Genomic DNA, 10,879 nt, shown 5'->3' on the forward strand with positions numbered 1-10,879 from the left:
TCTCAATTGAGTGTTTCAGTTCAGGGTGGCTTAATCTGGAAAATTGGCGCATATGTTTAATCTGTGATGTGCCTGGCTGCCTCGCGCTCCCTTCCTCAGGAAGATGACTGACAAGACTGTCAAATGTGTTAAGATCCTCCCTGAGAAGGGCCTATACAAAAACCTGCTGCATGGGCTCAACTGTCTCTACTGTCCTGGGATGTTCTACTCCACCCAACAACTGGTTGAACACACACAGAAGGCCAACTGTGACTTCATGAGGCGGGAGTATAGACTACACAAATGACAGCAGTGACCTTCGGTTCCCCAACTATGACATTAACACCACGGCCCCCAAAGAGATCCTAGGAGACGCAGAGCTGAAACTGGCTGTGGTTACCAACTCTCTGGACCTTATCTTCCTTAAGATGCAGCCTGGTTGTAAACAGGAAGTGTGTTAGAACCCCAGTAAAACGACGCGGACCGACTGCCCCTTCAGTGAGAAGTGTGACACAGTGGAGAGCTACCAGGCCCATCTGAGTGGGAAGCACTGCATTTAAAGCACTGTGCTTTAAATACATCATTCATTGCTTGAAGCCATACCAAGGCACACACCCCTAACGGAGCAAACTTATCTCAAAGTCTGTTCAAGAATGTACAAGAACATTTTGGGAAAATGTGTTGGTCAGTACAAACCATTCCGAAACGTAGCAAGTGTTCAAGCGAACTGAACACACCACTGGCTATCAAAATGTCTTGCTACTCCACGCCCACAGACGTTCATTTTTTTTTCTCCGCAATGAGTCTGGATCTGAGTGCCTCCTCGACGATTTCTAGAACACATTCTAGCCGTTCCGATTGGTCCCAGAAACCGATGACCTTGTTTCGTCACTTCAACAATATGGCAGTCTAGATTGAAAGTATTCGATTTTTATTTAGTCACATGCATAGGAACATAGATGTAGTTGCAGTGTACAGTGAAATTCTTAAGCTCCGGGATCCAGAAGTGCAAGTGTGAATGAAACAAACATAATACATATTTTTAACTGTGACAATGATAAATATAAATGTATATTCAGCATGGTAAATGTCCATTGGGGTGGTGGCATGATGGATATCTGTTCAGCTCCTCGGATATGTGTACGCAGAGGAACTTTTTTTGACCGCCTCCACAGCAGCCCCGATGATGAGGATGGGCCTGTGAGAATGTCATAGAAACATCTATTTGAAAGGTCATCCAACTCGGAATTCCAATTTGGGAACTCTTTCTTGAGCTCCGACTTTCGACCTGAAGACCACTGATGTCATGATTTGATCTCATCTTTTTCCTAGTCCCAGTTGTCTTGAGCCTCATTCCCTTGATAGTCGGAACTACGAAATTCTGATATTTTCGACTTGCTAACTGGTTGTAGTCATACACGCGTTCAAAGAATCAGCAAGTCGGAAACTTCCAAGTTCCGATTCATATGTAAATGCGGCATTGAAAGCACCATAGAGTTTGCCAGTTTGTATTCCTAAAATCTGGATATGAGTTACCTCTGGTTGGTTCAGTCATTTTTTAAAATTTAACAAGTCCATGGGAAAAATTGAATAAACTCACAAAATAAGGTCTGACACATGCTTACGAGATCTTATACGTTTTGTTCTATAAGATCATAACTGTCAGTTAACATGACTTTTATGAATTATGAAGCCTGTATGTGCTTACATAAATTCTTCAAAATTCACAAAAAGTGACCTTGGTTGATGAAGATTATCTCATAGAAGAAAAGGTATAATATCTCCTAAGCCTGGGTTTACCAAATACCCTTTTCGGGGTTTATCCCAAAACACTATTTTCTCTATAGGCTTTGTCCAATGAACCACGGCGGAGTTAGTGCCTACAAAAATACGCCATATAATGAAACAAATTGTATGGCTTTTATATGCCGTTTTTTTACTTTTTAGTGACGTAATGGGCAAGCGTAAATAACATAATTCGTGTTTTCACCAATAGACCCAGGCTACCAGTTTGGTTCAGGGCTTTGGTGCTTGTGATCATTTTTTATAAAGGTAAGCGTTTTTGAAACCTTACTTTTAAATTTTCAATGTTTAAATATTATTTGAGACCTTTCAACTCCGACTTTCTGGTGATTTCCAAGCCAGCCAGGCTAGCTACTATAACGTAGCTACCGTTAGCCACGGTGTTATCTAGTTAGGCTTAAAATATTTTGGGGTTTTTCATTATCGACAATAGCTTATCAAATAAAATGTTATGGGTTGCATTCGCATACACATATTTGGCTGATGTTATTGCGGGTGTAGCGAAATGCTTGTGTTCCTAGCTCCAACAGTGCAGTAATAATATCTAACAATACACACGAATCTAAAAAGTCAAGGAATGGAATTAAGAAATATAAGAACGAGAATCTACACACAATACCCCATAATGACAAAGCAAAAACAGGTTTTTAGAAATGTTTAATAATTTATCAAAAATACAAAACTGAAATATCACATTTACAGAAATATTCAGACCTATTACTCAGTATAGTACTTTGTTGAAGCACATTTGGCCGCGATTACAGCCTTGAGTCAGTCAGTCTTCTTGGGTATGATGCTACAAACTTGTCACCTGTATTTGGGCTATTTCGCCCATTCTTCTCTGCAGAGTCACTTTAACTCTACCGACATGTACGAATTACCTCGACTATCCTCGCTATTGTTATTTTACTTTAATTATGTTATCTATATTTTTTTAGTTATCTATTTTTTTACTTAACCAACAATGCAGTTAAGAAAAATACGTGTTAAGGGCTTGTAAGTAAGCATTTCACTGTAAGGTCTACCTGTTGTATTTAGCGCATGGGACAAATACAATTTGATTTGAGATCCTCTCAAGTTCTGTCAGGTTGGATGGGGAGCGTTGCTGCACAGCTATTTTCAGGTCTCTCCAGAGATGTTCAATCGGGTTCAATCAAGTCTGGGCTCTGACTGGGCCACTCAAGGACATTCAGACACTTGGCAAATCAAATCAAGTTTTGTTTGTCACATGCGCTTAGGTTAATACAACAGGTATAGGTAGACCTTACAGTGAAATGCTGACTTACAAGCCCTTAACCAACAATGCTTTAAGAAGTTAAGAAAAAATACATTTAAAAAGTGTTAAGTAAAAAAATAGAAAATAAAAGTGACAAATAATTTAACAGCAGCAGTTAAATAACAAGCAAGGCTGCATACAGGGGGTGTCGATACAGAGTCAATGTGCAGGGGCACCGGTTAGTTGACGTAATTGAGGTAATATGTACAGTTGAAGCCAGAAATTTGCATACATCTTAGCCAAATACATTTAAACTCAGTTTGTCACAAATCCTGACATTTAATCCTCGTAAAAATTCCCTGTTTTAGGTCAGTTAGGATCACCACTTTATTTTAAGAATGTGAAATGTCAGAATAATAGCAGAAATAATTATTTATTTGAGCTCTTATTTCTTTCATCACATTCCCAGTGAGTTAGAAGTTGACATACACTCAATTAGTATTTGGTAGCATTGCCTTTAAATTGTTTAACTTGGGTCAAATGTTTCAGGTAGCCTTCCACAAGCTTTCCACAATAAGTTGGAGGAATTTTGTCCCATTCCTCCTGACAGAGCTGGTGTAACCGAGTCAGGTTTGTAGGCCTCCTTGCTCGCGCACGCTTTTTCAGTTCTGTCACTCCAATACCTAGACTTTGTTGTCCTTGAGCCATTTTGCTACAACTTTGGAAGTATGTTCGGGGTCATTGTCCATTTGAAGACCCATTTGCGACCAAACTTTAACTTCTCGACTGATGTCTTCATATGTTGCTTCAATGTATCCACATAATTTTCCCTCCTCGTGATGCCATCTATTTTGTGAAGTGCACCAGTCCCTCAAATCAAATCAAATCAAATGTATTTATATAGCACTTCGTACATCAGCTGATATCTCAAAGTGCTGTAAAGAAACCCAGCCTAAAACCCCAAACAGCAAGCAATGCAGGTGTAGAAGCACGGTGGCTAGGAAAAACTCCCTAGAAAGGCCAAAACCTAGGAAGAAACCTAGAGAGGAACCAGGCTATGTGGGGTGGCCAGTCCTCTTCTGGCTGTGCCGGGTGGAGATTATAACAGAACATGGCCAAGATGTTCAATTGTTCATAAATGACCAGCATGGTCGAATAATAATAAGGCAGAACAGTTGAAACTGGAGCAGCAGCACGACCAGGTGGACTGGGGACAGCAAGGAGTCATCATGTCAGGTATTCCTGGGGCATGGTCCTAGGGCTCAGGTCCTCCGAGAGAGAGAGAAAGAAAGAGAGAAGGAGAGAGTTAGAGAACGCACACTTAGATTCACACAGGACACCGAATAGGACAGGAGAAGTACTCCAGATATAACAAACTGACCCTAGCCCCCCGACACATAAACTACTGCAGCATAAATACTGGAGGCTGAGACAGGAGGGGTCAGGAGACACTGTGGCCCCATCCAAGGACACCCCCGGACAGGGCCAAACAGGAAGGATATAACCCCACCCACTTTGCCAAAGCACAGCCCCCACACCACTAGAGGGATATCTTCAACCACCAACTTACCATCCTGAGACAAGGCTGAGTATAGCCCACAAAGACTTCCGCCACGGCACAACCCAAGGGGGGGGGGGGGATGACCACATCAGTGAATCAACCCACTCAGGTGATGCACCCCCTCCAGGGACGGCATGAGAGAGCCCCAGTAAGCCAGTGACTCAGCCCCTGTAATAGCCCAGTGGAAAGAGGGGAACCGGCCAGGCAGAGACAGCAAGGGCGGTTCGTTGCTCCAGAGCCTTCCTGTTCACCTTCCCACTCCTGGGCCAAACTACACTCAATCATATGACCCACTGAAGAGATGAGTCTTCAGTAAAGACTTAAAGGTTGAGACCGAGTTTGCGTCTCTGACATGGGTAGGCAGACCGTTCCATAAAAATGGAGCTCTATAGGAGAAAGCCCTGCCTCCAGCTGTTTGCTTAGAAATTCTAGGGACAATTAGGAGGCCTGCGTCTTGTGACCGTAGCGTACGTGTAGGTATGTACGGCAGGACCAAATCAGAGAGATAGGTAGGAGCAAGCCCATGAAATAATGCTTTGTAGGTTATCAGTAAAACCTTGAAATCAGCCCTTGCTTTGACAGGAAGCCAGTGTAGAGAGGCTAGCACTAGCACTGTCATCCGCATAGCAGTGAAAGTTAACATTATGTTTTCGAATAACATCCCCAAGAGGTAAAATATATAGTGAAAACAATAGTGGTCCTAAAACGGAACCTTGAGGAACACCGAAATTTACAGTTGATTTGTCAGAGGACAAACCATTCACAGAGACAAACTGATATCTTTCCGACAGATAAGATCTAAACCAGGCCAGAACTTGTCCGTGTAGACCAATTTTGGTTTCCAATCTCTCCAAATCAAAGTTTATTTGTCACGTGCGCCGAATACAACAGGTGTAGATTTTACAGTGAAATGCTTACTTATAGTGCACAAAAGGTGTTAGGTGAACAATAGGTAAGTAAAGAAATAAAACAACAGTAAAAAGACAGGCTATATACTGTAGCGAGGCTATAAAAGTAGCGGGCTACATACAGACACAGGTTAGTCAGGCTGATTGAGGTAGTATGTACATGTAGCAATGGTTAAAGTGACTATGCATATATGATGAACAGAGACTAGCAGTAGCATAAAAGAGGGGTTGGCGGGTGGCGGCACACAATACATAGCAAATGCCATAGGCTGATGTAACACAACAATGGATCAGTAATAACTAGACTCTGTGTAGCCCTTTGTCATGGCATATCTTCTGTCCCAGAAATCGGGTGAAGTTAGCCGATCTGATATGTGTTAACCCGAGGGCTTGATCACTTAGAAGTCTGCTGCTCCTCCAAACCAGCCTGGGTCATCAGGTCAGCAACGTTCTTCTCCAGGTCATCAATTCGAATCCCCACTTCATCCAATGGGTTGCTATGATTCACATCAGTGAATCAACCCACTCAGGTGATGCACCCCCTCCAGGGACGGCATGAGAGAGCCCCAGTAAGCCAGTGACTCAGCCCCTGTAATAGGGTTATAGGCAGAGAATCCCAGTGGAAAGAGGGGAACCGGCCAGGCAGAGACAGCAAGGGCGGTTCGTTGCTCCAGAGCCTTCCTGTTCACCTTCCCACTCCTGGGCCAAACTACACTCAATCATATGACCCACTGAAGAGATGAGTCTTCAGTAAAGACTTAAAGGTTGAGACCGAGTTTGCGTCTCTGACATGGGTAGGCAGACCGTTCCATAAAAATGGAGCTCTATAGGAGAAAGCCCTGCCTCCAGCTGTTTGCTTAGAAATTCTAGGGACAATTAGGAGGCCTGCGTCTTGTGACCGTAGCGTACGTGTAGGTATGTACGGCAGGACCAAATCAGAGAGATAGGTAGGAGCAAGCCCATGAAATAATGCTTTGTAGGTTATCAGTAAAACCTTGAAATCAGCCCTTGCTTTGACAGGAAGCCAGTGTAGAGAGGCTAGCACTAGCACTGTCATCCGCATAGCAGTGAAAGTTAACATTATGTTTTCGAATAACATCCCCAAGAGGTAAAATATATAGTGAAAACAATAGTGGTCCTAAAACGGAACCTTGAGGAACACCGAAATTTACAGTTGATTTGTCAGAGGACAAACCATTCACAGAGACAAACTGATATCTTTCCGACAGATAAGATCTAAACCAGGCCAGAACTTGTCCGTGTAGACCAATTTTGGTTTCCAATCTCTCCAAATCAAAGTTTATTTGTCACGTGCGCCGAATACAACAGGTGTAGATTTTACAGTGAAATGCTTACTTATAGTGCACAAAAGGTGTTAGGTGAACAATAGGTAAGTAAAGAAATAAAACAACAGTAAAAAGACAGGCTATATACTGTAGCGAGGCTATAAAAGTAGCGGGCTACATACAGACACAGGTTAGTCAGGCTGATTGAGGTAGTATGTACATGTAGCAATGGTTAAAGTGACTATGCATATATGATGAACAGAGACTAGCAGTAGCATAAAAGAGGGGTTGGCGGGTGGCGGCACACAATACATAGCAAATGCCATAGGCTGATGTAACACAACAATGGATCAGTAATAACTAGACTCTGTGTAGCCCTTTGTCATGGCATATCTTCTGTCCCAGAAATCGGGTGAAGTTAGCCGATCTGATATGTGTTAACCCGAGGGCTTGATCACTTAGAAGTCTGCTGCTCCTCCAAACCAGCCTGGGTCATCAGGTCAGCAACGTTCTTCTCCAGGTCATCAATTCGAATCCCCACTTCATCCAATGGTTTGGTTAAGGGCAGTCTCGCAATATATGTAATTACATTATTATTATAATATACTGTACATAAAACAGGATTTTTTTTACAGAGAAAATAAATGAAATGCATATTTTATTCTCTGAAAAACCACTGGATTTTCATAAACCCTTTTTTAAATCTCTGATTAAAATAAACAGCTGCAATTTTGAGATTAGGTCTATTGCTTGAATATCCTATTATTTGTATGCACTATAAACTCAACGGCAGCTTTGAGATGCTGTTCTTCAATAACAGAGATTCATTCTATACAACAGTTGCTAGTAGTAGGGTATGATTAAAAGGATATTTTTTTAGAAACAATCTGGTCGGAGATTATTTGAAATTTATTGTGAAGGTTCTGCATCGTCGCTTCCATCTTTGGGAGAGACCACACAAACAATAATTTCTTAGATATAAATGTTACCATCGGGTAAGAAAAACGCTATACAGATAAGAAACTTACCATTTCTGTCAATTCATTTGCAGCTTTTGAGTTGGATTCGGACATCCTGATTCAGCCGTGGTTTCAAAGAATGGGATTTGTCTATGAAGTTGTGCGTCCCTGTCCCTGCGTGTCATTCTTGGCAACAATGTTTCAACAGAAACGCACAGGCGGTAGTTAAACATTACTTTGGGAGACCTTTACTAAAGAGTGTGTATGTAGTCTCCATACAATCTATTAGAGGTCGACCGATTAAACGGAATGGCTGATTAATTAGGGCCGATTTCATAACAATCGGAAATCGGTATATATATATATATATATATATATATATATATATATATATATATATATATATATATAAATATATTTTACACCTCTTTATTTAACTATTCTTATTTTCAATGACGGCCTAGGAACGAGGCAAAACGACAGATTTGTACCTTGTCAGCTCGGGAGATCCAATCTTGCAACCTTACAGTTAACTAGTCCAACGCTTTAACCACCTGCCTCACGAGGAGCCTGCCTGTTACGCGAATGCAGTAAGCCAAGGTAAGTTGCTAGCTAGCATTAAACTTATCTTATAAAAAACTATCAATCAACGACTGTCGTTTCTCCAATGTGTACTTAACCATAAACATCAATGCCTTTCTTAATAAAATCAATACACAAGTATATATTTTTAAACCTGCATATTTAGCTAAAAAAATCCAGGTTAGCAGGTAATATTAACCAGATTAAATTGTGTCACTTCTCTTGCGTTCATTGCACGCAGAGTCAGGGTATATGCAACAGTTTGGGCCGCCTGGCTCTTTGCGAACTGATTTGCCAGAATTTTATGTAATTATGACGTAACATTGAAGGTTGTGCAATGTAACAGGAATATTTAGACTCATGGATCCCACCCGTTAGGAACGGAATAAACGTTTTGTTTTGGAGGTGATAGTTTCCAGATTTGACCTAAGGCTCGTATTTCTGTGTGTTTATTATAGTTAAATCTATGATTTGATATTTGATAGAGCAGTCTGACTGAGGGGTGGTAGGCAGCATCAGGCTCGTAATAGTCAAAGGTATATGGTTTAGAGAGAAATAGTCGACGCGTTGTAATTCCTGTAATAACTTGCGGCTAAATTTGAAAGGAGTTTCTTCGTTATTTTACCGTTCCTGTCTTCCATAGAGAATGTCTTGATCTACTTCAAATAATGTCTGTGTTTCGTGCAGGCTTAAACCGCCTCGGGGTTTTGATACCCGTGTAAATCTCACTAGGGTAAGGTAACGTTTGTCAACACATTTTCATAAATCCACTCTACAAAAAAAAAGATCTTCGCTTATATTTAGCCAATATTGATCAGAGTTACCTTGTCCTATGGATATCTACAGTTATAAAATTGGCAAGGTGGTGTAAGCTTACACGAAACACAGACCTTATTTTAAGTGAATCTAAAAATATCCTATGGAATAAATGAATGAAGGAACCGCTTTTCAGATTTTGCTAGGTGTCATGGGAATTATGACTCGCACTTTGGTAGTCAATTCTTACCATGTCCATAATTAAAATAGGATTTCCTGCTTATAGAAATTCGTTTTTGTTTTCAACATTCATCACAGGTAACTTAAACTCTATTTTTATTCAAACAGTTGAGAGTATTTGTCTCCTAAGCAGACTCTTCAGTATCATTGTCACTTCAGAGCTGTGTGTGTGTTTTACAGATGGCAGAGAAAATCAGAGCACCAGTGTGTGACTATTACATGGAATTGGCACCAGGGAAAGCAAGGTGTCTTATTTGTGATAAAGATGTAAGCATGGGGTCAGCAACGGCTAAATCAAAAAATACCACCAACCTGTGGAATCACCTTAGGAACACCCATCCAAAAGCCCATATGTATTATATTAAGTTAAAATGAAAGTGTTCATTCAGTATTGTTGCAATTGTCATTATTACAAAAATGTGTGTATGTATGTATGTATATATATATATATATATATATATATATATATATATATATATATATATACACACACACATTTTAAAAATCTGCCGATTAATCGGTATCGCTTTTTTTGGTCCTCCAATAATCGGTATGGGCGTTGAAAAATCATAATCGGTCGACCTCTACATAGAGTGTACCTTTTCATAAATCATTAATTAGGCTAACAATGTTTTTCAACAAAAGACATGTCTAATTCAGGAAATTATTCTGAACAAAATTATAAAAGCAACATGTAAAGTGTTGGTCCCATGTTTCATGAGCTGAAATAAAATATAGAAATGTTTCATACGCACAAAAATTGTATTTCTCTCAAATGTTGTGCACAAATGTGTTTACATCCCTGTTATTGAGCATTTCTCCTTTGCCAAGATAATCCATCCACCTGACAGGTGTGGCATATCAAGAAGTGGATGAAACAGCATGACCATTACACAGGTGCACCTTGTGCTGGGGACAATTAAAGGCCACAGATGTCTAAGGGAGCTTGGAATTGGCATGCTGACCGCAGAAATGTCCACCAGAGCTGTTGCCAGAGACCACATGTAATCACGCCAGTCCAGGACCTCCACATCCGGCTTCTTCACCTGCTACTTCACCATGACTGCACCTGGCCTAATGGATTTATTTCAATTGACTGATTTCCTATGAACTGTAACTCAGTAAAACAGTTGAAATTGTTGCATTTGTATTTCTGTTCAGTATAGTTAACGCATTGTGGCCTACTAGGCGTGGTTATACAGCACAGAATGGTTGGTAGTCAAACTGAAACAACATTTAAGAGGAATGGACTACAGAACGGTAGGCTCAACTTTTTTGTTTCAGTCTCGTTTTAAACACCAATTCCTTTCTGTTGCTGACTTTTACCAACATGTTCCAGCTTTGTGATGATTGATGACCTTCAGGCATTTCTCTCACAACATCAAGTTAAAACCCTTAGATGCACCTCTGTGTTGATCTGATCTCAATGGATATTTCAGATCCTTTGGGACTCCATGACCGTTTTTTTTTATATAAGAGACCATCCATTTAGAATGTTATTCTCTGACAGATGACAGTCATCCACCATTATGTAAACTCAGCAAAGCTTCTTAATCCGGGCTCACTGCAATCATCCCTTATTCTCAACA

The sequence above is a fragment of the Oncorhynchus clarkii genome, chromosome 18 (assembly GCF_045791955.1).
Source record: "Oncorhynchus clarkii lewisi isolate Uvic-CL-2024 chromosome 18, UVic_Ocla_1.0, whole genome shotgun sequence".
NCBI classification, from domain to species: Eukaryota; Metazoa; Chordata; class Actinopteri; order Salmoniformes; family Salmonidae; genus Oncorhynchus; species Oncorhynchus clarkii.